Source organism: Aulonocara stuartgranti (assembly GCF_965226115.1).
Source record: "Aulonocara stuartgranti genome assembly, chromosome: 7".
Classification (NCBI taxonomy): domain Eukaryota; kingdom Metazoa; phylum Chordata; class Actinopteri; order Cichliformes; family Cichlidae; genus Aulonocara; species Aulonocara stuartgranti.
In genome coordinates this window covers 48,304,148-48,331,389 of record NC_138945.1, presented here as the reverse complement: position 1 = coordinate 48,331,389, position 27,242 = coordinate 48,304,148, and the positions used below count along the sequence as shown (strand labels likewise).

The 27,242-nt window shown below is 41.5% G+C and overlaps 1 protein-coding gene across 17 annotated transcripts in view; it reads left to right on the top strand.

The window, feature by feature from the left end:
* Window positions 1-712: 712 nt before the first annotated feature.
* Window positions 713-27,242, top strand: part of LOC309709734 (unconventional myosin-IXAa-like) — a 155,694-nt gene continuing 129,164 nt past the window's right edge. For all 17 annotated transcript variants that reach the window (XM_082538521.1, XM_082538520.1, XM_082538527.1 and 14 more), the window contains exon 1: window positions 713-1,252. The gene's annotated coding sequence lies outside the window, so the exon portion shown is untranslated. The remainder of the gene's footprint in view (window positions 1,253-27,242) is intronic.

Sequence of the window (27,242 nt, the reverse complement as noted above, 5' to 3'; positions counted from 1 at the left end):
AAAGTCCCTGACAGCCCTTGGGTTTGTTTGTTTTTTTCCACACTCAACATTTGGTTTATCCCACATAGAAGGATGTAAGATATCCACAACACATTCAGCCTCGTTGTCTAATAGATCTTTGGTGGCATATTTTAATCATGCACAAAATAATAGAAACATGTCAGTAAAGTCAGTTCTACTAAGGACACACTGGGAAGCTGGAAGCACATCAAGGCCCAGACATAGACCTGCGTTCACTTGCTTGTATTGTGAGTCAGTTGTGTTTGTTTCTTTCTTCATTTTTAATGGTTATTTCTCTGCTGCCCTTTTGGCCCAGTCAGTCTTGGAAAAACAAAAGATTTTTAATCTGACGCGTCGATAAGAATTACATGATTGCATCTATAAAACAATAATAGAAAACAGACAGTAAAATTAAGCTTTCTGTGTCATTTCAGTGATCTGTATTAAATAAATAAGGTAAGCCTTGGCTTGGATTTCATCTTCAAAATAAGTACTTGATTCTGCAGGTAGTACTGATTTGTATATTGGTCATTTTATAACTGGCTTAATGCAAAACACCATACTGTAAAAACCTCCACTAAATTCAGTCGTAAATCTTCCAGAAGTACAAAGATATTTTACTCCAATTTATGCATCTTCCTGTGTGTGTTAGTTTATTGTATATTGGGTGTGTCAGTATTGGCCACACCCCTCAGCACGTCATGATCTGAGTGACACTCTCAGAGCCAACACGTTAATTCCTCTCAGAAAAAAACTAACTAACAAAAACTACTTTTATTGCTCAGGTCTTGACGTGAAAACAATCGCTGTTGGTTCACAGCAGTCTCCCACCTCCACCCACCAGCATCACTGCTATAAAGCGCCCATCCTACGGTGTACGTGAACGCGCAAGCGCGAGTCCACGCGCGGTAACAGCACCGCGGCTCGTAGAGGAAAAAAAGGGAGAGAGAGCGAGAAGAGAGCACAGAGGAGCTGGAGGAGCTGCTGTGGGAGGAGGGCAGACGTGACGGGAGCACCCAAAACAGAAGCTGCCGGGAGTACGACACGGACAGAGGGACCGGATCTTATCTGCGGCACATTTTGGAGATTTGAGCAGCCGGATACGCGCTCTGTTAACGACGGCGGCTTTTTCCCTGCGGTAAAAAAAAAAAAATCAGCACGGGTGTTTTTGGTGAGGAGGTCTGCTCTTCCTCTTCAAAAAGGACAGTCTGTGGCGGAGGGCTGTGCTCAGACTGAAGGCACGGTGGAGGAGGTAAGCCTTCCTTTTCTCCTTTCTTTCAGCTCTGTGTTGTTCAGCTCCCGCTGTCAGTAAGAGCAGACACCGGGGTGAGGAATGCCAAACCTCCGTCCTGCGGAGCTGCTGTTTGCCCCGATCAGTCAGCTCATCGGCTGCAGCCTCCTGTCCACCCCCCACCCCGCCACCCCAGTTCAGATGTTTCACCAGGACACCTTAACCCACACCGTCATTCAAAAATACCCTCCACCTTATGATGCCTACACACACCCTACACCTTTCTCACGTCACTCTCTTCCACCGTTGCCACCGCCTCGGATGAATGTCACCCTGTTTTCTTACATAATGCAGTAAATGTGCGGGTACGGTTACAGATGTTGGCTGGTGGATGCGAGACTCCACATCTGGCGGGGTGCAGCAGATAAACGTGACGCACTGGTGTAAACGGACAAGGCGCTGACCCGGGCGGGCTCTGTGTCGCAGAGGACGGGCTGCTGGAGCTGCAGCTGCGGGGCTTTGTTTTTGTGTCATCTACCTCCCTGCTAACGCGCTCTGTGAGCTCCATGACGCTCGGTGGTGAAATTTTTTTTCGTCAAGCGCGAGCCTCTCAGCTTGCTGACATCACGCTGCTGCTGCTGATGGGGCATGGCTGCTTTTTTTTTTCTTTTACAGCAGGGCAGGATGATGTTCACCTGCTGTGGACGAGGCTCAGTATAGATCCTGTATTATGTCCTGTTGATCAGCGTGCACTTAGAGCAGTGTTCTGCTTTACCTTCAGTCTAAACATACTTTGATTCCGGCCTGATCGTAGATTCCGAATGGTTTGATTTCGAAACGTAGGTAATTCAACTTTTTAATGCAATTTAGTGACTAAAGAATGCACTAATTTGACACACATCCATCAGATCAACAAGTCTGACACAACTCTTGTCGACAAAAGTAGAGCTGTCAACACCAAAGAGGGATTTTAAGCTGTAAGCCTGTTACAGATTGGAATGAGAGAGCAGGTAGAGGAAATATTGGTGTGATGTAATACCAAAAAGTACAAGCCATTTTGTGATGTTAAGTCAGGCTGAGGATGAAAATAAAATAATGCTTGAGTGAGAGTCTGAGTCAAAATGAGGTGATTTCAAACCAGCTGACAGGTTAAAACATGCCTGCTTGGCCTCAGTCAGACCACCGGTGCCATCAAGGTCTCCATCCACTAGCTCCAAAAGCCCCAGTACTACTTCTACCCTCCTCCTCCGCTCCCTGTGGCAATCTGCATGAAATGCCACAGTGATGGCACTTTCACGAAAACAGATAACAGCACTTTTGGGTGGACGTCTTTGACAGGCAAGGAGAGACAAACACTTCTCACCACCTCCGGGTGCTCTTGAGCTCAACTGTCTGGTTTCACTCTCCCCGTTGCCGGTTCGGGATAAGGAACATGCTGCTTTTTTGCAGTGTCAACTTTGCTGACGTTAACATTTCATGCAAGTCATTATGTAAGTGGCGAGGCCCTTGAGAGCAGAACTGAAAACATTGCTTTGACAGCTGGCTGGCGAATGGGCTCGTGAGTGCGCCGAAGGAGCTCCAAAGCAGCCCAGAGATGTTTCGTTTTTAAATCTGTCGCAGATGAAGACATTTGTGAAAGCGGAAGAGCAGCCATTGAGGCTATTTTTCCTCACAAGTTAATATAAACACTACAACACATTCAGAGCACTCAAGGCACTAAAAGAGCAATACCAGTCATTTCAATAATTCATAAACAGTGGAAGTCTTTAATCTATTTTCTACAGCTGTTTTGAGGCTCTGGACCAATGTGTCTAGATTTGGGTTTTTCTTGACTTTTTAATGCAAAATGGATAAATCATAGTCTTGTGGTTCATTGCTCTCACATCTGCAGTTTGTTTGGTTGATGTGAAACAGGAAAGCAAATGGAAAGGTGTGAAGGAAGGGTTAGAAAAGAGAGGCTTATACGGTAGTATGAATAGGGAATATTTACCAAGCCAAGTGTCTGAATTTTTAAAGAAGAAACGGGTCAAATCTGTGCAGCTGCAGCGTAAAATTGGTTATTGTTATTGTCATAAATAAGCACGTTAAAAGACTGTTGATCAGACAGTTTGACTGATAGCTTAAGCACAACGAGTTAATTCAGTTCAAATGGATTTAAGTCCGTGAACAACTACATTTATGAAGAGAAATAGCTTCTGTGTGAACAATCTGGACCCTCTTTGTCCTTGCATGAGGTGCTGACTCATTCTTGAACCTGCTGCAGCAATACTCAAGGCTTCATGTAAAACAATATCAGGATGAGGTTAAGGCCACATATAGCATGTCAGCAGCTATGTGCATCTCTAAGCTGGTGTATTTATAGAGCCATTCACAATGGTGTGAATGGTGTGTGTGCATGCGTGTGTGTGAGGCATCTATCTTTGGATTCACGCTGACAAAAAGATTTTGAAAAGATACTGCAGTTAACTAGTCAGATTTCAGTTGTCACTAGTTTTATTTTATTTACCATGGCCATGGCTCGTTTATGCACCTTTTTTTTTTGTTATGTTTTGCCCTCACATTTTCTAACCCTGATCAGACAAATGTAAATGAAAATATGAAGGCCTTAAATTGATAACTATTCCATATTTATTTATGTGTTCGTTGTATTTAGACCCCTCTATTGTCTGCTTCAACTATAGTATGAGATTTCTCACAGTTTTATTTTAGGTGTCACCCACATGGACTGTGGTGGTTGTGGTGTGAGAGGAAACAAACCTTCACAGACATTGTTCAAAAAACAGTCACTGCGATGCATTGTGGAGCACCGAGGCATGTCAGTGCACAGTTTGACGTTTTGCATTTACTATTAGATTCTGATGAACATAAAAAGTAATGTGTTTTTTTTCATCTGTTAGATATAAATTCATAATATAAAAGATATAGCGCTATCCCAGAAAGAACCAAAGCTGTCTGTTCAAAGCAAGAAATACATGTTGTGGTTTTGTCCGAGGCCTCAACTGTTGTCCAGAAAATGTTAAAAAAGTTAGCCTGATTAGATCGAAAGTGTGTCAGTCTTCATAGACTCCCATGTTGAACTCTGAGGCATTTGCGTGCACCTGTAAACTCAAGTTATGAAAAATCATATCTATATTTTATCATCGGAGAACAAAAAAATTAAAACACATAGAGAAAATAGACAACTTGACCACCAACTGAATAAAATCTTATCCTCTTCCTCCTCACCTCAAGCCTCATCTCCTGACCTGAAGTCGGGACTCCAACACATGCAAACATGCAGAAACATGCTTGTTTATTCCCCATCATTTTTGCAGTTGCGTATTGTCAGCAGATTGCACATCTGTATCTGAACCTGAAGCATTATCTCATTTGGGGTTCTCCAGTTATGCGCAGCCATCTACAACAAACCTAAGGCAGCAAGGGAAATCCTTGCCAACACTGCACAAATGTAGTAGAGACCAACATATTTGTTGGTCTTCTTAAAAGGAGTTTATAAAGCTTCATTTCTTATCTATTTTCTAGAATAAAAGCTTTAGTTGTTGTGTTAACCCCCTCTTAAACTCCTACACTCGATCCATGTTTAGAAGAGACCTCCTCTTGGTGGTGCATCCACTGTTGCCACAATGTGTTGGTGGAACACCACTAGAATAGACCCGGTGCTTTTACGAAATCTGTTTCACTGCCTGATGAAGGAGTGTATGCTGGAAGACGCTGACGTTTTCATTTTAGATTCGACATACTCATGCCACGAGATTAAAGACATTTTAAAATGTTATATAAAGAAGACTGTCTTGGCTTTCTTTAATGCCTTCGCTAATCTGTCTTATTCCCAAAATGATGTGAAGGAAGATACAATGTAGCACTGGCAGAGTATTGATTGTGTAAATCCTGTTATCAGTGGTGGTTTAGCTTGTAGTCTCGTGCATCTGATGTTGCTGTGTCCTTCAATTTGCTCCTAACAAACTCATTTTTACATACACCAGCACACGGGTGCATTAAAATAAACAGTCGCACATTTTCTCCAGCCGGCTGGATCACTCAGTCAAACACGATTGCTGTCACACTTCTGCTGTTAGTTGAGGCCGCCTTGTGACCTGCTGACCTCTGTCACACATGTGCACCGTGAAGACAGAAGCTGGCTTGTTAAGAGCGTGGATGCTGTCAGATACAGAGTCTTTAAGTGCTTCATTTCATTGATTGAAGTCCTTCTCACAAACTCCTGAATCCAACAAATAATCCCCACACAGACACGTTTATCCCTTTATTACGTCCGTCATCTGCAGGTGGGGTTAATTCACGAGCGCATTTTACTTGTTAGGTGTTATTTAGAGAAAAACATTCAAAGGAGCTGCGTCCAAACCAAAGAGACAGCCGGTGAGAATTCCTACCTCTCTTTTGTGCAGCTGTCTGATGAGATTAAAATACCTTTCACTTTTGTTTTCTCCAGAAGCTTCTTGAAAGGATTTACTGCAGTATAAAAAGTGTCAGTGGTGCAGATTGTTAGCATGATAGCAGAAGTCCTTTTGATTCCAACATGGCTTGTTTCTTGGTGGGGGCTCCGCTGTTTGTTATTCCTACAGCTGCTCAAAGCCCGGCTCTCCGTGGATTTCTGCATCCATTATCGCTTCTCACATCTCCTTTGTATTATTCATTAACCTCATGCTATGGCTGTCACTGCTTTAGGCACCATTTAACGAGTATTCGCCTTGTGGAAATAAACACGTCTTGGTTTTATTGGTGGGCTTATTTTGACATAGAGAATAGGCACACTTGATTGTGGTTCTTACAGTAGGTAGCAGCCGGTGAGGGCATGGATCAGTCCCCTGGCACTGCCCGGGGGCAAAGAGCAGCCAGCGGCACCTCTCCCCTCCATCCTGCCTAGCTGGTTACAGATGGAGAGGCAGCAAGAGAGACTTTGACAGGGAACGAGGATCATTAAACGAGCGAGTTTAGGCGTTGATACATGTTGAAGGATTCCTTTTAAATCAGCCAGCAGTGAGACTCCCTCTGCAGATTAAGACCCTGTCTCTTACCCTTATATGTCTCTACTAGTTTCTGAAGGCAGTATATTTATGGTATATAACGAGGAATTTTCGGTGGAACTCTGACTTTAAAAGCTGTGTGTGGTCAGCGTGTTGTCAACTACTGCATGAGAGGGTAGACCTGGGGACAGCTAAGGCTGATTAATAGGATGCTAAATAAGGCTTGTGTAGAAACAGGTTTAAAACAAAACCTGCGTATCAGAGAAACCAAGCAGCTCAGTGTTTTTATCTACTGTCACCCATCGATCACCAACAGTGGACTGCCCATAATAATTTACAATTTTAAGCTTTACCCAACAGTCACAGTGAGTGAAATTGGCTAAACAGACCAAAACCATTTTTATACCAGGCTGTAAAAGTGTTTATTTCACCTCTAAAGTTTGGCATTTTAGCCTGGGAGTCAATGGGATTTATTCAGTTTTGGAAACAGCTTCAAGTAGCCATTGGAGGAACTTCAGGTTTTTGGCAGTTCTGCAAAAACTAACCACAGAGAATGTGACTTGGCCCAAGAACCTGGAAACAGTGTCACTTACCACAAGAACTCAAGTTGATCCTCGCCAGCTACACGTTACGTTTAGCTAAACTGCTTTGTCCCTGGCTCCAGTAAAGACCTGTCCTAATAATGCAGCTGGCAGCCTCCAATGAATTATATCATGAGTTTTAGTTTACTCCCTGTGGACTGAACCACTACAAAGAACAATTTGGGACAGGAGATAAGATACTGCTGTCTGAGTTTGTGCTAAAGTCCTATATTAAAGACTGCTGCATATTCAAGTATATATGCATACATGTATCATTTTCTCTCTCTTAATTCTCCTAAAATCATTTACCAAGTGCAACAGTTTCAGCTGGCTGTTATTTCTGTGAATAGAACGATCAAAACACTGAATTTGTATGCCAGAAAACCAAAACGCTAACGAGCATTAAAATGTAAAAGTAAAGGACGTCTTTTACGTCACATACAGTTAAGAAAATAATTGTGGTATCTTTAAAGTAGCATTTTCTACTGTACTTTATGGCTTTTGCTTAGCAGGGCGAAATACGCAAGTAGTCAAATGAGTCTGGTTCACAGATTATCTTAACCACTTTATTTGGAAATTATGCCTGTAGTGAGTACACTCAAATGCTGTAATTATCTCTAAAACTGTTTGCATACTTTGTAAAGGCGCGTTGAGCCATTTAAAGATGAAATGGAAACATGTTCTCTGAAAAGATCCATCACAATTGACAGTTTGGGTACATAAAACCTATAAACAAATCCTATAGGACTGTGTTAATATTGGTGCCATTTACCCTCTTTCATGATTATCAACTGGGAGCGAGCAGAGTTATCACAACTGATATAAAACCCAAATTGTATGAAAGTGGAATTTCCCTGTGAACATTTCCAGTTTGTCTCCCTTTCCTTGTCCACTTCTGTGTGGCTTAGTGCTCACATGATCCACATGACCCCAGACCATACATTTAAGTGAACAGTGGTCTGTCAGTCATTAGTTCCATTCATTTCTTAAGATTGCAAGTTCACTGTGTTAGAGCTCAAATGGCTTTTGAGTAGATTAGTAGGGCGACTAAAGGCCATTTCCTTGGAGTCATCCATAAAATATCACATTGATCTTTTTTTGTTTGTTTGTTTTATTGAGTTTATGTGTTAAGCAGCTGAGGGGAGCCAGAATCCAAACCTCAGCTCTTGGAAACAATGGACGCACCTCAGAGGAAGTTATCCAGAAATGCTGAAAAATCTCAAATTCCTTCAGTTATTATTATTATTATTATTATTATGCTCATATGAAGTTATAAGCAGCAACTGAAAATGGTTGAACATGCACTTAAAGCCCTCGAGTGAGTTCAGGTGGCCAGTATTAGGCCCTGCCGTGTGTTTTAGCTCTGCTCATGATGCTGATGCTTGCACTGTTTGTCTCACTGTGTTAACACCAGATTGATGGAGTCGCTGCCCAGATTGACAGATCTAGCTCAGCCAGCCACTCTCCCCTAAAGTCTGCCAGACTCTGCCTGTGAAAATGCCTGTGAGGTTAAATCAGTAGTAAGAAAAACTCTTGCCCCCCTCTGCAATTAGCACCGTGTCATTTTGGGGTTCCGAGGCAGTCGATAATGTCACATCTCACTTGTGTGTCAGTGGTTCGCTTTTTAAATGTTTTTGACATGGTGCCTACAGACTGAAGGGGGGCTGCGTTATTCCACGCTTGTGTCACTTCCCTAAATGCTGAACTACCATCTATAATAAGTGCTTGTTTCATATTCGTTCTGTCAGTTAGTTTGCAGGCTGCAGAGTCTGGCTTCAGTCACTGCGGCCTCGGCTGCGGGTCGGGAGTCGTAGCCAAATGACGCCCTGCTGAAGGGAGCTGGCAGCCGATATACATGCGAGAGGAATTTGAATACATGCACAGTACGACAAGCAGGCAGGACAACCATGTGACCTGCTGTCTGCCACTGCTTTGTTGCAGTATGCTGTTGGCAGTGTGTGAGAGAGAGAAAGAGACAGTAGTGGCCAGAGCCAGAACAAAGCAGTCTGTGACCAGAGTTGGGTGTGGCGCTTTCAGTTTGATGAAGTCGGGATCCTTGCTGCTGGATTGCCGCTCTCTCAACACTCAACGCTTCTTCTGGTCACCAAACATTGCATAAATTTCCTACCGATTCCAAAAAACTGCAGCTACATGTAGACTGAATGACTGTGAAAAAACTAAGATAAGAAATCACACTTATTTATCTCAAGACATCTCAGGCTGTCCCTCATCTGTTTTATACATGAGCTATTCATTAAATGAGGAAAAAATAAAGAACGCTTAATGCTGTCATATTTTTCAGGGAGTGGAGCAACGGGTGTATTTCTCTTGGAATTATGGTTTTTGCTTCTTAAAATCTTGATTATGCCCCAGGTAAACATTTTAAGAAGATGGTTTACAGAGCATGCTTGTCACAGCACTATAATGTCAAAATCAAAACCTGCACCCAGGGAAATACTCAGTACTCAATGCTATTTTCAATACCACAGAGTTAAAAAAGCCAAAATTAAGAGAAATCATTTTTAAAAAAGAAAATTACAGCAGTACTGGTTTATGTAAATTTAGCCACAGCCTTGTGACTAGGGCAGCACGATTTTGCATAAAATGAGAATCACGATTTTTTGGCTTAGAATTGAGATCACGATTCTCTCACGATTTTCTTTTCCAGTATAAATATTTATTGCACTTATTAACTGCACATCAACTTCGTAACAGTTTAGACTGAACATAAAAACAATAAATAAACATAAAAACAACAAATGTCTCACGTTTTGTCATTGCCGCAAAATGTTGTACTGCTTGAAATTCCGTCTCCACCGTTGCTCGACGCTGCGTGTATAGAGCAGGTAGCGCAACAATAGAAAAATAGTTGCGGGACGGCACTGTGTAGCGTTTGTCTAGGGTGTTGATCATTTTCCTAAATCCCTCGTTTTGCAGTGTTGATGGGAGCCATATCTTTGGTCAGGTGATAAGTGATAGCCTCCGTAATTTCTTTGTGCCTGCGGGAGTTCGACGTGTATAGGGAAGCGCTGTATAAGGTTCCCGTTATTGATGTTTGGGTGGTTGACCGGGACGGATTTTCTTCCTCCTGTCACTTTCTCGTCATCCCTGACGTGCTCTCCGTTGTTTTTTCCCTGCTAATTTTAGCATCACACGGCACAGCTTCTGTATCACGTGGTATAAGGCTCCGCCCTTGTCATTTGTTGAGCAGGAAGAGTGAGCGCTTGTTTTCATGCAGAGTACGTCCCGGATCAAAATGCGGTACAATCGTCATCGTCTTTTTTTTTTTTTTTTTTTTTTTTTAAATCGTTGTCATTTGGAAATGAGATCGCACATAAGTATGAATCGAGATCGCGATTTTCTAACGATAAATCGTGCAGCCCTACTTGTGACTGTATTTTTGTTGCTGATCAAATACCTGTTAAGGCAGGCTGGCACTGTGTCTGTGTAGTTGTTGGTAGACCTTCCTTAGCTTCAGTCTGGGAGATTTAGAGAAACATAGTACTCTTTAGACACAAATAATTGTGTTATTGTTTTAATTAATATTTTCTATTAACATAACAATTGTTGTCTAAACCCACAAATAATGTTATTATTCTATAATTAGCCATAGCTGCTGGCTGCTACCTTAATGACAAGTTAACATTAATATATTAATATACATACACATAATATATATTCATATTTATGATGCCTGCTTAATACTTCTATGTTGTTAAAACAATGGAAAGATTTAGTGACATCTTGAAATTCTTCATAAAGACCAGGGTATCAGTGTCAAGTTAACTGTTGACTACTGTTGATGTGTTCAGCTGCTAGTGAAGGGAGGGGCCATGTGACTTTCAGATGACTGCTCAGATGGAGGCGGTTATCACAGAGTTGTTTGTATCGATACCTGCAAATTAGTATCTAATCTGATAGTAAATTTCAAGATCAGTTAGTATCTGAGTGTCATTTTTTCTGAGAACACTAAGAAAAACCCCTACAATAAAAACAAGTAGATTTGTGTTTTGAGCAGTTCAAAAGGTACTGTAAGTACTGGTCCTGATCACATTCCTACTAGAGAAAAATGTTCTTTTAAAAATGCAAGTTATTGTGCAATGCTTTCACAGAATTGGCCCATTTAAAATTAAATCAGGCTCTGTGAGGTCCATGAACTGAAATGAGTTTAACACCCCTGACATGATTTTTAGTCTTAGTCAGAAATTCAGGTTTTCTGTGTTTCTGAAAGGAAAAACAGTCAAAGGTGTCTTGCTGAGATCAGTGTAAAAAAATGTAAACTATTCCTGTCCTAACAGTCTTTCTTTTTGCCCTCATTTTCTTCTTGGTCACATTTTCTTCCATGCCTCTTTTCTTGCGTCTCACTTTCCTTTGTGTGGCTATAAAAGCGTAGTCATTCTGCCAAGGTTGTCTGAAAGTTGCTCTGTCCTGCAGCCTGTCCTACTTTGGTGCACGACTCTAAACTGGGACGGCACAATACGAATATAGCAGGTAGGATCCGGTGGTTCGGTGGCCTTAGTCACGGGATCTATAGATGCAGTTTGTACGGCGTCTCTGTCTCAGTGTTCAGTCATCGTCCTGTACTGGAGTTTGCTGTAAATAGCCCAAAGTTACCAAATCATGTGTTGCATGTGCAGGAAGTGACATTGTCTCACAGGTCCCATGTACATGTGATTTAGCTTTTTTATTTTACACACAAACAGCATTAGAAGAATTTGGTCAAAGCTTTCCTAGAAATGTACCCACCATGTCTGCGGAGGTGCATGTCCGGTCATGGTGTAAAGTTTTAAAAGTGTTGGTGGTTATGACGCACCTGCGGTGGAGATTTACCACAGAAGCATAAATCCTACTTGATGTCCAAAAACTAGTCAGTGCATCTTCTTCTGCTACATAATCTACCACAACAACACCTATTCTGTTAGTCCTCTCTCAGGTTTACAGTTATGATAACTATTTAGTACTTCAATGTTGTTGAAACTAGAGCTTTACTGACCTCTGGAAATCCTTTGTAAAAGGACTTTGGGAGAATTTGGGGGCTTTGGTCAAACAGAATGGGTTATTTTGAAGACTTTGAACAATTTTGAAGAGAATGTTGTCCATTTTTGTGACATTTACGAGACTAAAATGATCATCTTAATGGTAACTGAACAGATAATTGTTAACACTTAAAAGGTTAACGGTTAAATGTGTATGCTGAGCAGGTAATATTTATGATAGAGATTTAATACTTCAATGTTGCTGACATGAGAGCTTTACTGACCTCTTGAAATTCTTAAAGATGTAAAAATCAGTGTCATGTTAGTTGCGCTACTATTGATGTGTGTTCAGCTGCTATTGAGGGGAGGGGCTATCTGAAGTTCCGTTTAAGCTGGAGGAGGTGAACACAGAAGTGTTGGTATCAATACTGTTGCAAAAAAGTATCTAATTTGATAGTAATTTGTACTAACAGTATCCAAGTATCATTTTTTCTGATAGATGTACTTGTCAATGTTGTTGAAACTAGAGCTGAACGGTTATTTTGAAGACTTTGATGAAGATTTTGATGAGAATTTTGTACCTTTTTGTAACATTTGGAAAAAATCAACTGATTCTTTGATGACCACCTATAACTGATAAAGGCATACCAATGAAGCAGCTTAGTCCTCTCTATTAGGCTCTTCATTAGCTCGTGTCTGTCTTGTTTGGGCTTCTAAACACTGGCCGCAACAACAAAAGCCTGCAGCCGCTGTGTTTTCATGGCCGCCCGTGTTTCCCCTTTCCTTTGTCTTATTTTCATCTTTTTTTATTTATATGTTAATAAAGCAATTAGTTAGTGTTTGGATGTGCAGGCGGTCAAAGCTCGGTCCTTCTTCTTCTTCTACTTTCTCCTCCTCCTCTCTCTGCTGCACGTTGTTCATTCATTCAGGCTTGTGGTCCTTGTGACAGCGTAACCTCTTCAACCTTCCCCGTCAGGCAGCAGTTGCTAGGAGCCAGACTCGCTCGCTCGTTTTCAAATAAGCAGCTAGTTGGTAACAATAACCCGACACTGCTGATGAGCTTCACAGAGGTGCATCAGGTAAGATGGATTTTCACCTAAATGTCTGTTATTGTGATGAAAAATGTTTTCACTGTCTTCAGGTGCTGCTTTTAGATCCGCCTCCACATTGTCCTAAAGAAATCTCCAGTTGTGTCTGGGTTGTTTTTTTTTCTCTTTCTCCATTAGTAAATGATGGCATCAGCAGATAGAAAGATATAAGACAGCAGCTTTAAATGTGGGTTATTTTTGTCTCTTTTTTCTGGACAATTAAAAATTGAAAATGGTTTTTATTCGCTCCACAGTGAATCCTTTTTGTTTTGAAAAACTGCCAAAATATTCACAGGTTTCAGCTTCTAAAATGTCAGTGCTTGCTAGTTGTCTTTGTCTTTAAGATACTGATTATGTCGAGTTGATAGATGAATCCTTAACAAATATAATGGTGTGCTGCTCTCCTAATGAGCAGTGGACACTTTCATGTATTGTAACATTGTAAAGCATGATGAACACTGTAAATGATGGAAACCAGTGTAACGTAGCAAGGATGAGTGATAAACAGCTTGCAGAGACGATGAAGAAGGAGCGACAGTTAATATTTTTTGTGAAACGTACAGTATGAATTCATCAGGGAGTCTGCCGTGTCTGCAGCTGTGGCGCTAATGAAAAGCTCTCAGTTTCCTCTCAGGCAGCAGATGCTCTTTGGTGCGAAGAGGAGAGCCGAGCAGCAGCAGAGCTACAATCTCATCTGGAACAATGATGAAAGCCGTTGGTATAAAACCATCCATGGAGGGAGTGCTCTCATTGGGCGGCAAAAAACGAAGGGAGACTAGTGATTGGCTCGAGGGTTCGGAGTAGCTGCGTTGTGGTTGGCTGTTGTCACGGCGCTTAAAAGTCCACCAGAGAAAGAGAGTGTGTACAAATCAAGCTCAGGACAGATGCATGACTGTGTGTGTGTGTCTAGTTTAGATCAAGGTGGAAACAGTGGGGTTTAATTTAGTTTGAGGAGGGTGTGAAAGCTGGCCCGCTGTGGCTACATGGGGGTGAATAAAGGGTCTTTGAGTCATAACACGCTCAGCAAACACACACACACCCACACACACACTCACACTAATAACATATGTCCACAATCATGTGTCAGATGTCATCTTCCTGCATAGCTGCATTTTGAAAAATGACCATGTGAATCTGCATCTGCTGCAACACCATGTATCTTAACTATACAATATATTTTTAATCTGTTGGATTGCATTTATCATTGATTATGTAGATGTAAAAAACAAACAAACAAATACAAAAGATGTTTAGTCAGTTTTACACAAACTTGATGAGATCTACTGGCTAACACCGGTTAGCACATAATCACATGACAAAAGTCATGTGATTTGCATGTGCCACGCACTCAAGCTTAAACAAACGTTTGACCTTGTTGCGTAAAATTGTGCTTAAGCATGTCTGTGTCAGTTGTGTATTTACTAAAGCAAAAAGTGTGCAAATAGGCGACGCACTTGGCACACTTTAAAGGGATGGGTTGTGTTCAGCTGGGTTTAGTTCAACAGAAAGTAAATAGTTCCTACTTGAAACTGCTCAGAGGTTTGTGGATTTTATTTTGAGAACCTGTTTCATAGTTTCTGGAAAAAGATGGTTGCTGAGTTTGTGTTTTTTTTTTTTTTTTTTCCTTCATTTTTCCAAAAGAGGAGTGCAGTTTAGTTTCATTATATTAAAGAGACGACAGATTTCTGTACACTGATGTCTCCAGAGCTGAACAGCTGATTACAGAAAGTGGCTGGATGGCTAAAAACAGACCAGAGGAAGTTACCATGTAATATTTTATCTGTAAATTAAATGTTTTAGATTAGTTTTTACGATAAATCTTTAATATTTGTTTACTTATATCAAGTCATATTGTTATTGCACATTGCAGGCCTACTTGAGATACGCTTTTTATCAAAATAAGCATATTTATATTTAAGTAGCTTCTTTTTTAAAATTTTTTAACAAATATATAAAATACCCCATGACGTATTGTTTCAGCGCTATAAAAGCAGGATTATAAAATGAACATTTTTGTTTGTGTGTCTGAACTGAATAAAAATGAGCACAGATACAGGTTAGATGTGGTTCATGCTCGTACAATCATCCTCATTAGTACATGCTATATTGGCAACCTCCATTCAGGCTTTTTGAGTTTGTTTGTCTCCCCCACCACCAACCCCGGAAATTTCAAAAGCCAAACATCAAGTGCCAGGTTACTCTGTGCTGTCTGTTAGGTTTTTTTTGTTTTTTTTATTCAAATAAAAAAAAAGCTCTTCAGCATCATCGCTAAAGCCACTTGCTACTTCCTGTTTGTAGATTAGGTCTTCCACCTTTGTTACTCTCAGAAAAACACAGGATATCCAAGCAAACCCCAGCCCTAGTGAGCCTTGCTGATTGCATTATTTTTCTGTTTATTTGATTTATTTGTTTGTTTTTGGTGAATAGTCTTTGCAGAGTCTGCTTTCCACATCTCTGACATAATTTGTATAAATAAAAGACACGAAAATCTGATGGATCCTTGCTTTAAATTCATCTGTAGGCTGGGCTCTGAAGGATTAGAGACCTTGGATGTGTTCATTACTGAAGGAAATTTTAATCTCCGACCTCTTCAGTCCTTCTCCAGCTGACTGACAGTTGATTAGGTGACCGAGGCAGAGGAGGGAGGCAGAGCAGCTGCTGCCACAGAGAAAACAATCAGCGAGTCACACACTGGCCTCTAAGTGGATTTGGTGGCTGGATGGAGAAACGGAGGAAAAAGGGAGGGGGAGGGGAGACGGCGTCTGCGCTATATGTCTAGATTGCCGTGTGTGTGTGTGTGTGTGTGTGTGTGTGTGTGTGATTAGATGTGCCTTTTGTTTTCATGATGTGTGAGTGTTAATCCTGTGCAGTGATTTTGTGTTGCCAGCAATGTGTTGAACATGCGTGTTTGTTCAAGATGAAATTTTCATGTGGGGAAACTGGGTCATTCCACCAACAAATCAATTGGATGCAATGAAATTATTGAGGTTTAACAGGAAGGTTACATTTAATAGCAAATGCATGTGTATTTAATGCAGACAAGCATTGAAATCTGGTGTTAATATAACTGATAGAAAATCATAGTAATTTAAGAAAATGTGGTTTATTATCATTGTTTTTAGAAAGCTTTTGAAGTGTAAACCATCTTTGATCGGTAAAGCTTCTACAGACAGTTGCAGAGATGTGTTGTATTTGTGTGTCTGGGCTATTACTTATGAAACTGACCTTGTGGGTAAAGCTAAAAGCCATATGTGTGCATGTTTAAGGGTTCAGGCTGTATTTGTATCTGCATCTGATATAACACTGTCTGTTATCTAAGCGATAACTGAGAGCGAGGGCAATTCTGTCAAATCACTGGGCAGTTTATGTTCCTACCCTTATTTATGGCCACCGTGCCTGATTAGAGACAGAAGGAACATGATTGTTTATATATGTAGGAGAAATCAGCTTCTACAGGGAGTGCAGAATTATTAGGCAAGTTGTATTTTTGAGGAATAATTTTATTATTGAACAACAATCATGTTCTCAATGAACCCAAAAAACTCATTAATATCAAAGCTGAATGTTTTTGGAAGTAGTTTTTAGTTAGTTTTTAGTTTTAGCTATTTTAGGGGGATATCTGTGTGTGCAGGTGACTATTACTGTGCATAATTATTAGGCAACTTAACAAAAAACAAATATATACCCATTTCAATTATTTATTTTTACCAGTGAAACCAATATAACATCTCCACATTCACAAATATACATTTCTGACATTCAAAAACAAATCAGCGACCAATATAGCCACCTTTCTTTGCAAGGACACTCAAAAGCCTGCCATCCATGGATTCTGTCAGTGTTTTGATCTGTTCACCATCAACATTGCGTGCAGCAGCAACCACAGCCTCCCAGACACTGTTCAGAGAGGTGTACTGTTTTCCCTCCTTGTAAATCTCACATTTGATGATGGACCACAGGCTCTCAATGGGGTTCAGATCAGGTGAACAAGGAGGCCATGTCATTAGTTTTTCTTCTTTTATACCCTTTCTTGCCAGCCACGCTGTGGAGTACTTGGACGCGTGTGATGGAGCATTGTCCTGCATGAAAATCATGTTTTTCTTGAAGGATGCAGACTTCTTCCTGTACTACTGCTTGAAGAAGGCGTCTTCCAGAAACTGGCAGTAGGACTGGGAGTTGAGCTTGACTCCATCCTCAACCCGAAAAGGCCCCACAAGCTCATCTTTGATGATACCAGCCCAAACCAGTACTCCACCTCCACCTTGCTGGCGTCTGAGTCGGACTGGAGCTCTCTGCCCTTTACCAATCCAGCCACGGGCCCATCCATCTGGCCCATCAAGACTCACTCTCATTTCATCAGTCCATAAAACCTTAGAAAAACCAGTCTTGAGATATTTCTTGGCCCAGTCTTGACGTTTCAGCTTGTGTGTCTTGTTCAGTGGTGGTCGTCTTTCAGCCTTTCTTACCTTGGCCATGTCTCTGAGTATTGCACACCTTGTGCTTTTGGGCACTCCAGTGATGTTGCAGCTCTGAAATATGGCCAAACTGGTGGCAAGTGGCATCTTGGCAGCTGCACGCTTGACTTTTCTCAGTTCATGGGCAGTTATTTTGCGCCTTGGTTTTTCCACACGCTTCTTGCGACCCTGTTGACTATTTTGAATGAAACGCTTGATTGTTCGATGATCACGCTTCAGAAGCTTTGCAATTTTGAGACTGCTGCATCCCTCTGCAAGATATCTCACTATTTTTGACTTTTCTGAGCCTGTCAAGTCCTTCTTTTGACCCATTTTGCCAAAGGAAAGGACGTTGCCTAATAATTATGCACACCTGATATAGGGTGTTGATGTCATTAGACCACACCCCTTCTCATTACAGAGTTGCACATCACCTAATATGCTTAATCGGTAGTAGGCTTTCGAGCCTATACAGCTTGGAGTAAGACAACATGCATGAAGAGGATGATGTGGACAAAATACTCATTTGCCTAATAATTCTGCACTCCCTGTATTGAAGATTGTCTGAGTTCAGCTTTAGACAGGTGAGAGGTTCAGTTATTCCCAAGGGACTAAACTTGGGAATGACTGAAGTAGGGAAGTAGAGCTAATTTGAGACAATCTAATCTGAAGTGGTTCAAGCATCTGTGATGTTCCTGGTCCCCTCCTAGGTCAGGTGTCTCTTTGGTAGTATAGGAATGACTCTGTATTCCTAAAGCTGGAGGTGGTTGCTGGGGGTGAAATGCTCCACATTTCCTTATTCCAGCTTCTCAAAGTTTGTTTTTTGTCATGAATGATGGGGATATCCCACACTGAAAAAAGCCTAGCCTAGATGTATCATTCCTTTCTTCATGAGGTTTGTCTGGAACTCAGAGTCCCACTGGAACTTAGCCCTGTTGTTTTCGACCCCCTTTGGTGGTCTCCCATAAGGAGTTGGGGACTTCTAGTCCATATGCACCACATATGTTCCTGTCTGGTTTCCCAACCACTTAGTTATGCTTCTCAGTGTATGTGTCTCACCTTGCATCTTACATTGTGCTGCTATGTTGTGGATGGTCTCTGGAGCACCATTGCACAGTCTGTAACTTGGGTCCTGTTGGTTTTGATAGAGTTCTGCCTCTTTGGATCTGCTGCTTAGGGTCTAATCTTGTGCAGCGACATCAGATTCTCTGTGCTGTCCTTTAAGCTGTCCTTTATTAGGATTTCTTCATCTCGGGTCCTTCCTCTGTCGATTGTATATCCCACACAGGTGGTTGGTCATCCATGAAAGTTCCTCCTCCTGTTCCTCATCACTGTCTATCTCCAGTTGCTTCATCCTGATGTTATTTGTGAATGCTCCAAGTCCCTGTATTTCTTGCTCTCCCTCTTTCAGTTGCTCATAGAGCCTCAGAGTGCTGGACTTCACGTGGAGACCTCTGTGCATTGTCAGTTTTCATATGTTGTCATCAGTGGTATCCATCTACTCCTGTGACCAGCTTATTATTCCAGTTGGGTATCTGGGTTCCTTTTGGCCTGTGGGATACCCAGGTACTTGTAGCTGCACTGTATCTCTGCTATTATATATTTCCAGTTGCTCCAACGCTGGTGGATGCTGGTGAGATGGATCAGTGAGTCGATGTCTGGCTGATGGTCACTCCACTTCTGAATCTATATCCATATCTACTGTTAGTGCTGGGCTGGTTTAGGTGATTGAGGCAGTGCTCAGGTTGGCCTGCCTGGCCTTAGAGTCCTAGTACTGTTCTGATAACCACCTTTGACCCTATGGGGATATTTGTAATGTGTTTCTGAGCTGTGTTCATGTATAGACTTATGCCTATTCAGGTTGGCTGAAATGCCTGAGAGGAGCTTCCACGTTGTGGAGAGGCAGGTAATTGGCCAGTAGTTCAATGGCATCTTACCCATGTAGAGATCCTTTATGATCAGGATTGTTCTGCCCTGTGTTATTTCTGCCTGGATGAGTACCTGCTGTTAGGAGCCCCTTGTTTTGAGTCCTGTTTGGCTTTGTCAGCTATTAGGCTTAGATTATATCAGGTCCTGGTGCTGCACATCCTTCTTATAATAACTTCCATCTATGGGCTAACCCCAGCATAGTGGAGCCTACCCAATACCCGCCTGTAGGATATGTTGTAGTGGCAGCCATAATAGATCTTTATGATGCACTTATACAGCATAATCAGTTCAGGGTATGGTAAGAAATTGTTGTTATTTGTACCCTGATAGGAACACAGCTGCTTTAGGTGCAGGAGGATACTGAGGGTAAACTAAAATCTCAACATGGCTGTGTCTGTTGATGATTTGCATTTGTTTTCTGCAGCACATCTTGACGTAGTCTGTGGCTTTATTTACCTCGAGTGTGTCTGTGTCTGCTGAATGTGGTGAGAGTTTGTGGTTACACTTTAAGGGAAGTGTAGAGAGCTTTGTCTGTGTCTGTTTTTGTCTCGCTGCTCTTGGCTGGTACAGAAAATGAATATACTCAGGTCACACTTGCAGACTGCTAAAGGCAGATGTTACTAGTTATTCCTCTTTTTTTTTTCTTGCTTTACGCTGTCTCTCAATTTGGGGGGAGAGGAAAAATAAGAGTCACGATGCAGTGAAACGTAAACTTAAAAAAGAAAATGTTATTATACCTTTAAATTGCACACTTCATCCCCCCTCCTGAGTGAGGAAACAGACTATCTGTTTCACCATCGCATCCATACGTGATTTATTGATGAGGATGTAATAGGCTTCTTTGTTCCCAGAGAGGATTCACACACGTCTTTTGTATTATTTATATTAAAGCGTGAAAATTCACAGAATGTGGCCACATGTTTAGATTTTTCAATGATGTGTTTCAGTCATGCCAATGATATTTTTGTAAGTGTTAAATTGTCTGTGGTCCCACCCTGTTTTCTAAAACGTGCCCTGAGGCCTTGTGGGAGATTATTTTGGCCTGATGGCTGCATTCTTGGGACTAAATTGAGTGTACATAATCCCACGTCACTGATATCGCCACAAATGCACACATGCACACACTCTTAACAGCACTCATGTCTGCCCTCAGGGGCTCTGCGTAGGAAGCAGACTGGTGGCTGATACTGCAGACGGACCCTCGGCCGTCCCTGCAAACCTCTGCTCTTTAAAATGTCATAATGAATGTGATCTGTCTAAATGCTAATAATCTAAAATAGCTGGCGGCCATGAAGCCTTATTACAGTATTAAAAAATGTGTTTGAACATCTCTGACATCATCCTGCAGGATTTGGCAGACGCTGTAGAGTAATTTGATGCTGTTTTTCGTTTTTTTTTCTGTTCTCTCCTCTTTGGCCTTAACTGCCTCTTTTCTTTTTTTCCCCTTTGTAGCTGACATAAAACACATATGTGGGCTAGAGGCAATGTGAGCATTTTCAAAACATCCTCTGAGGAGTTTTGGAGGACAGTCCGGAGTCGCAGGAGCGAACAGAAAGCTGCGAGTTTGTCACATAGTTTCTGCTTCTGGGCTCTAATCCTCTGAGGATCAAGTTCCTCCGTTTGATGGTCATATCTAATCTGTACAGGATTGGTCTCGGGAGGGCACACAGGGTGACTGAGACACAGCTGCTGCTATGGTAACCTCGTGGCCCAAGGATAGTCACTGGGCATTTGGTTTCAGGAAAAACTGAAGGAGATGTAATTGAAGCATTTCTGTATCTCAGTCAATGAGGACATGATTTTTGGGTTTGGTTGTTGTGATGTGGCAAGACAGTGACATAAGAATGAGTCCTAGAAGCTGGAAATAAGTTATCATTACTGTACTTCTGGTTCTCTCAACTCTTTAGTCATTTTTTCAGTGGGTTTGTGGTTGGATGTATAAAAGAAGGCAGACAGTTCACCCAACATTTGTTTTACGACATGAAATATGTCAATAAAATCTCACTTGTGCCCAAACGAGAAGATAGGCACATGCATTGTCATCATGGCGAGCATATAGGCTTAGTGGTGTTGACCCTGCAGTCATGTGACCTTGCTGTTGTTAGTTTATATCCGAACATTAGAGTTTAACCTCCGGTGATATCGTTGAAAAATCATGAAAGTGGTGTTTATCAAGATTATCTTATTGAACAAAATCTGTGTTTTCTATAATAATAACAATCCATAGGTTTTAGATTTTGTTGGAAAAATCTGGTTGTCTTGAAACCAAAGAAGCATAAAAATGAGCCTCAAAGCCCTTTTGACATCAGAGGATCTGTTTATAGTTTTGGATATTGCATTTAAAAGATATTAATCGCATTTGTAGTCTTATTGAGAATTTTGTGTGCACCTGTTCTTCAGTATCAATCTGTCTTTGAAGGACAGTTTAAGACTGTACTTCTCTGCTTGAGGATCTTTAGGATTTGATAACTACAGCATGTGCTGATCTCGTTGAGCTAAGACCTTGATTTATGACCCTATTTAGAGTTATCTTCGCCAAAGACCCTTTTGTGGTCCCACGTTAGCCTCCAGGGTCAAAACATACCGCTGACTCTCTTTTGACACGTCATCCATTTTTCAATGATAGGACGCAGCGGAGCGTTGAGTGCCAGAGGTCTTCGCTTAATAATACAATCGCTCGGTCCACAAAGAGGAGCTCCACATTCAGTTGGTGCTGTCACACCATTACTGTTATACAGTTAATTCTAACACTATTGGCTTCAGTGTGAGTGAAAAGGAGAAGGAAGATAGGTGAGAATATCAGAAATATTTCATTATTTTCTAAAACCCCAAGAACTCTCCCTCTTCAGCATGTTGTTGCATGTCTTAAAAAGTCAAATGTCACTCATCCTGTCAATCTTTAATGTAGTAATTGTCGCTATAAAGGATAAACTGTACAGCCATACCTTTGTAAAAATTGTAATTCATTCTCCCTATTGTGCCAAAAGAGTGAAAAAAAATCAAATCAAATCATCATCAGAATTGTTTTAAACTGTGTTGAAGGCCTGTACAGTACTGATGGGGCAGAACTAAGCAATGGCCACTGTCACGGGTCGCAACAATAGGACCCAAAAGCTTTGAGACAGGCAGGATAACTAAAAGCAAGCCCTTTATTATGGCTGGTACAAAATCCACAGAATACAAAAGTCCACAGGAAAAGGAAAGCAGGTTCCAAACAAAGTAGACAGGAACACACTGGGAGGAAAAACGGACAAAAGGCGGGGTTTAAAATCTCACACGTGAGGTAATCAAGGTAAGTGGACACAGGAGGGTCATGGGACACAGCTGAAACGAATTAAAACAAGAAGCAAGAAAGTACTACAAAACTGAATACTAACCTAAGAGGAAGATTTGAAAAGACACAAAAGGATGTCGTGGAAGTTTTGAATAAACTAAAACATCAAGACTCAAATGTAACTGTAAACGCCAACCACTGCATGGAATATCCGTCCATGCATTTCCGACAGACCTCCCTCACCCTGGCCACCTTTTCCAGCTCCTTTCCAAGCCAGCTGAGTGATATAATCTCTCCAGTGAGTAGAGATTATATATGTGAATCTTAAATGACGAAGCTCCTCACTATCTCTAAGGGAGAGCCCAGACACCCAAAAAGCTGAACAAACTAAGCAGTACTATTTTGTTGTTTGTCACATGTATCTTTTTTTTAATAGAAGTGACCCCAAGTGCTTTAGAGACAGGTCACATTTACCTGCCAGATCCAGAAAAACCCAGCTGAATGGTTCAAAGGGGTGTTTTTGTTTTGTTGTGTTCGTTAATTATTGTGGAAAGTAAAAATGACAGTGATTTAGTTGTCATGAAAATTAGTTCAGAATTGGCAAATTAATAATGAGTCATCTCATAAATCATGACACACTGCTCTCCAATACATAAGGTTAAAAAGAATCGGTATTGGTATGGGCAATACTGGCCCTGTATTTACTTGGTATCGCCAAAACTTGTGGTATCACATGCTGAGATCAGGGCTCCGCTGTAAGATTCCTCTCACTGTTGTGACAGATGAGAATCTAAAAATCGTTTTACTGACTTTTAGAGATTTGGAACCTTTTTATTTTTCGTTTTGTTTTTCACGTTCACATTATTTGTCTTTCCCCCATCATCTCTGCAGAGTAGCTTGAGTCAACTGAGTTCTTTTAGATTCAGAGCCCTGTGTTGTAATGAAGGGTTAAACCAGCCGTGGAGCCTATGTTAGAGCCCCATTATTATCTGTCATTACCCCACAGAAATCTGTCTCTTCTACTTGCTTTTGTCCACTCTCATGTCTGTGTGACCTGCTCCAAGCACCGCGGCATCAGAGATAGCGGTGCTGGTTTTCAAGGAGGCTTGATAAATTAGGCCATCCTGTAGCTCGAGACTTGAGCTTCCAGGGATTTACTATCCAGTGCTCATGCAGGCGAGAAACAGTGAAGTTTAAGAGGAGGATGTGCTAATCTTCTGTACATTTGAACAGATTGTCACAGGAAAATGATTCATGTGGAGGGAGGAGGCAGAAAACTCTGTGGCTGAAAAATCCCTGAAGCGGAAGTGAAAGTGACCACAATGCAGTGTTTTCCCCTCAGCCTCTTATCGTGTCATGTTTCACCCGAACGAAAAGGGGACCTTGAACCATCTTCCGCTTTCTCTAATTGGATAGTCATTTCCTTTTGGATTTCAGGGTGAGAGGGAGGGGCGCGCTGACGTGGTTGAATGAAAACTGAGAGCCGAAGAGAAACCTCTACTACCGAGAACGAGCGAAAAACAGAGGCCCAGCTGATGTGAGCGACCGAACGCGTACAGCAGCAAAGACCTCACACTGTTATTGTGTTGAGCCCTGGTTGAATTTGCTGAAACGCAAGGTCTGGGACACACAATAGAGGTGGGACTGGAGCAAACAATGCAGGCTTTTCCTCAGAAAACAAATCAAAACGTCAAACAGACAGTTCTCGGAAACTGCAGCACCACTTAGCTGCGCACAGCGCTCGGTTTCCCCTTAATGAAACACCGTATTTTCTTGCAGCTCTGCTTAAAAAGCGGCCATTCAAAACACATTGTCACCTTTGTTTTCAGAGCTCCTGCAGGATGTCAGAGGTCGCTGCTGTGTTTGAGGGCCACCTCATCATTCGGGTGAAGCGTTTACAAGGTCATAAACAGAGTTTGTTCAAATTCAGACATCTGGTCGAGGCGCATTCTTCTTATTTTTGTCCTGTAAACTGGGATTTTTGGACGACCTCCTCTTCCCTTCCCTTTACAAACATGAACTCTGCCTCAGGTTGGATTAAGGCCCAGACAGCAATAATGCTAAACATGGGGCTTAGAAATCTCCCATCTCCCTGAGAATGTGTTTGTGAGAATGCACTTTGTCCACTTTTATCCACTGTTCTTAACCTGTGGATCTTTAAAATATATCCATCTTCTTTCATAAAATGTTCTTTACATTTTATCTGAAGTCCGAGGTTTTAAGTGGATTGACCTTGTACAGCTGATGCATCAGCCATCGCTCTTCCGCTGTCCCGTCCTTGCTGACTGTAGAGAACATGACCGTTCCTCTTCCCGTCAGAGGAATGACACTCTTCGAAACCCGATTGCCATAGTCAGTCTCCTGACTCATAGTGGCAGACGCCAAGTCCCCTGAAGCCTCCTGTCTTCTTCATCTGTTGCGTCCTATCAAGGTCATCTTTGTGCCTCTACGTGCTTCAGTATGTGTACTCCGTGTCCTTCTTCTTCTTTTTTTTTTAAAGAAACAAAAGAGGAGTTGATAATCGTTTATAGGGCTGGGCCATATCATACCGTTCACGGTAATACTGGTATAATGTTGGGCAATGATAAAAAAATCAAATATTGCGATAGAATGTGGGTAAAACACGCATGAGCAGTGCCTTTGTTTTCATACGCACATGGCGGAAAAAGCATGGCGATGACGGAGAATGAGAAGGGTGAAAGTGGATTGTTGAATGAAACGGATGAACCAGAATTGGTTTGTAAAAATGCTGCAACTTCAGTGGTGTGGAACTGGTTTAGCTTTGGTCCGTCAGATACACAACAAAGCACTATTTATGGTAGAGCATGCTAGTGGGCCGTCGTTATTACCGTGTTGTTTGGAAAATACGGCACACTTAAAATCAATCCTTTGATTTTTCTGAAAATTGACAGTGTCCCTTATAATCCCGTGTGCCTTATGTATGAATTCTGGTTGTGTTTACTGACTTCGAAACGATTTTGTGTGGTACACGGCGCTCGAAAATCTGTCAAATGTTTCAGTACGACTTTGCTAAGCTACGAAGCCGCACCGCTTGATGGATTGTCGGAGCATTACTGCTATCGTAGGCAGGAGCCTCGCAGAGTGATACGTACTGTGCTTCAACATAATATTACCGTATTGTGTGCGTATAACCTCTTTTTAAGTTTTGTGGATATTATACATGGTTACGCTGAGGATATGTCGGCCAGTTTCCACTGGAAATGCCTTTTGGTTAAACTGTCAGCAAGGAATTTACATTTGCACTGTTACATTTTTATATAACTTTAATGCACTTAAAAAAACAGCTGCTTGTTTAAGTGAAAATACATTGATGGGTTGTTTTTTTTTTTGCACTAATAAAGTTGTGTAGTTGTAAAGTATTTTGTCTAGTGTCAATTATATCGTCAGTTACATCGTTATCGCAAATTTTCAAATGTATATCGTGATAAATATTTTTGGTCATATTGCCCTGCTCTAATCCTTAATCAGTCCAGTTCTGAGTGGTGTCTGAGTACTTGTAGGGAAATTGCTTGGTGGGGCTGTTTTGTTGCAATGCTTCCAGATGGGCAGATAGGTTGACTCACTGCAGCTTTATGCAACTCTATGAAATTGTAATTGTTCATATCAACATTTTTAACTATCATCACTTTTAGTTTGAATAGTAAAAAATAGAAATGCTCTGTTCTGGAGTATTCCAGTTTTGTAAGTGCCAAGCTGTGAAACTTGTATTTAATGTATCTAAGTGTTTCTACGTTTTTAATCATTTTCAATCATCAATCATTTAATCTTTCTTTTTAGTTTTTCCATCTATTTTCTTCTGCTTATGCAGTTTTGGGCTAACATAAAAAGATAAAAAGACAAAACCACTCAAGCTCACAGCCATGGAGAATTTAACCCAACCCTATTGACTGCATGTCTTTGGACTGGAATACCTGGAGAGAACCCACAAAGACATGGACAGAATGTAAAAACTCCACAAAGAAAGGCCCTGGCCTAGTGCTGGATTCAAACCCAGGACCTTCTTGCTGTGACCATGAGTTTTTGGTATCATAGACATAGAGCCAATTCTCCTCTGTACTTCAAGGAGCTCATTGAGGTGGTCCAGCCATTGGGAACATGGTTAGGATGTCTCCTGGGCACCACCCTGTGGAGATTATCCACATACTACAAACTGGGAGGAGACCCCAGGGGAGGCCCAGAACTCAGTGGAGAGAATATTTATCTAATCTTGCCTGGGAATGCCTCGGAATCCCCCAGGAGGAGCTGGAAACTGTTGCCATGGAGAAGGACGTATGGAATAGCCTGCTGCCACCGCAGCACGACTGTAAAGGGTGGCTGATAATGGATGGATGAATGCATGGGTTCTTAAAGGTATTTGTCTCTCACAGTAAATGTAATCTGGCAGCGAAACCGCCAATCAGGAAGCGAGGCCGTAACCGAACGCTTTGATCTATCAAAAGGAGACTTGGTGCATGGACTCGGGATTATTTCAAAGACGACTTAAAACATTGTGACATTTGTCCCACTGGTGGTGTTGTAATAATTAATAAGAAAAAGAAAGATTTTTCCCTAATTGTGCTTCCAGGCTTGCTTTTAAGACGACTACATTAACATTAACATGGTGACTGCACCCTGCCTGAACTGCTCCGGCCCTTTTCGTCACCGCTCGTAGCAACATTTCAGCGCTGGTTTATTTCCTTCTTGGATAATTAAAAGCTGAAGAATGC